The following is a 2,167-nucleotide window of genomic DNA, read 5'->3' as shown; positions in this document are numbered from 1 at the left end:
TCAGCAGAGATGTAAATAAGAGGGGAAAGCCCCTCCAAGTTCCTGAAGCGTAGCAGTGGGCAACATGGGGAAAGGCTTAAGATGCTTATTATACATGAAGAAGTGCTTGGAGGCTTGTCTTGCTGGGGGGATCTGACCCCAGCTGACTTCCTGCCCCTGGGGCGGCAGGCTGGACCCGACGATCTCGCGAGGTCTTGTCCAGCCCTAATGTCTATGAATCTATGAAATCTATGTAAGAGACAGCTCCCAGCTACTCCAGCTGTGACTCCAGTAGCCAGGCCCAAGGAATTAACAGGTCTGAGGGCATGGTCCCACAGACATGGCAGGTCCTACCAGGATGCTCCTGCTTGCCAGACAGAAGGTAGTGGTCAGCTGTAGTCATAGTTTCATAGTATCATAGTGCTTAGGGTCGGAAGGGACCTAAACAGATCATCAGGTCCGACCCCCTGCCCCGGGCAGGAACGGGTGCCGTGGTCATATCACCCCAGCCAAATATCTGTCCAGCCTCCTCTTGAAGACCCCCAAGGTAGGAGAGAGCACCACCTCCCTTGGGAGCCCAATCCAGAGCCTGGCAGCCCTGACTGTGAAGTAATGTCATTTCTGAAGCACCTCACAACCTTTCCTGTTCTTCACAATTCATCATGCAACATGTTGTGCCTCTAATAACATCCATTAAGTACATCAACCCCACAGATGTTGTTGGATTGACTACTTCAGTACAGCGGTGAAAGCAGGAATCCCTTACCTCTACTTGGTTTGCTAGTTAAGATCATAAGCGTCCTTTGTGCAGCAGGAATCCTTCAACAGAGGAGAGCCATGCATATGAACAGAGGGCAAGAGAGCAGGCCTTGTGAAGAGAGGCTGGGAGCCATGGGACTCTTCAGCCTGGAAAAGTGCAGGCTCAGGGTGACTTGCTGGCAGCCTATAAGTAAATCAGGGGTGTGCATCAGGATCTGGGGGAACATCTGTTCACCAGGGCACCCCAGTGGATGAGAAGGTCCAATGGTCACAAACTCCTGCAAGACTGTTTTACGCTGGACATAAGGAAAAACTTCTTTACTGTCCGAGCCCTGGAACAGACTCGCTCCCGAGGTGGTGCAAGCACCTACTCTGGACTAAGAAACATTTGGGTGTTTATCTTTCTGGGATCCTTTGACCCCAGCTGACTTCCTGCCCCTGGGCAGGGGGCTGGACCCGATGATCTCATGAGGTCCCTTCCAGTCCGAATGTCTATGAAATCTATGAAACCTGTGAAGGTTTTCACAGATGTTTGAATCCATAAAAACCTGAATATGCATCTGAAATCTGTGATCCACTTTTGTGGCCAGGGTTAATTGAAAGCGGCTTGGAAACTGCCCTAAAATGCATGCGATGAATAATCAGTCTCTATGAATCAAAGGCTTTAAGTGTTTTTAGAAGAGCTACTCCTGCCTTCAGAGAAGCAAGTTACATCCATAAAGTGTTGGGGTGTCAGCAAAGGCAAATTGCTATGGACTAGTTTTGTGAGGCAGTCGGATAGCACAGCAGAAAGTGACTGAGACCGTTGCATGTGGGACACTAAATAGCTTGCAGGTGGCAATGACTTCTCATTGCTTCTGACCTTGTACTTAGTTTCTTTATTTTAAATATGCATATGCAAAGGCCGGGGGAGAAATGGAGCACGAGCGTAAGAGCTTTTCAGGAAGATAGGTTACATTTGTGCACTCGATGCATGAAGAGCATTGCTGCTGGGCATCTAGTTCATTTGTCCCTGCTGCTGCACTGAGGGGGAGAAAGGGAGCGTGCACAACAGAGAACCGACCGTTACTGAAGCTGCCCAACGCACTCGTGCCTCCGAGGGGTCTTAAAGCTGAATGAGTGCCGAGAGACAGCCCCGCTGCAGAGGAGAAGGAGAGACGTGTCCACAGGAGTCCCAGCTGCACACATCACGCTCGCCAGCAGCACGACCCTGTCACAAAGGGCAGCTGGGTCCCACGGTTCTTGGGGGCTAGGTAAAAACCCTCCAAAAGCCCGAGCTGGAGTGGGTCTAAGTTACATGGTTTTCTGTAAGTGGTGCAGTTTAGATCGGTAGCGAACACAACACACATTCGCCCTTTGGTGGGGGCATATCTTAGACCCGGTTCTGCCATTTTGTTGCATAAATTGCTGATTTTATCCCCTGGAGGCT

This window comes from Gavialis gangeticus, unplaced genomic scaffold, assembly GCF_001723915.1.
Source record: "Gavialis gangeticus isolate Ggan-Ray unplaced genomic scaffold, GavGan_comp1, whole genome shotgun sequence".
Taxonomy (NCBI): Eukaryota; Metazoa; Chordata; order Crocodylia; family Gavialidae; genus Gavialis; species Gavialis gangeticus.
This window is presented reverse-complemented; position numbering follows the sequence as displayed.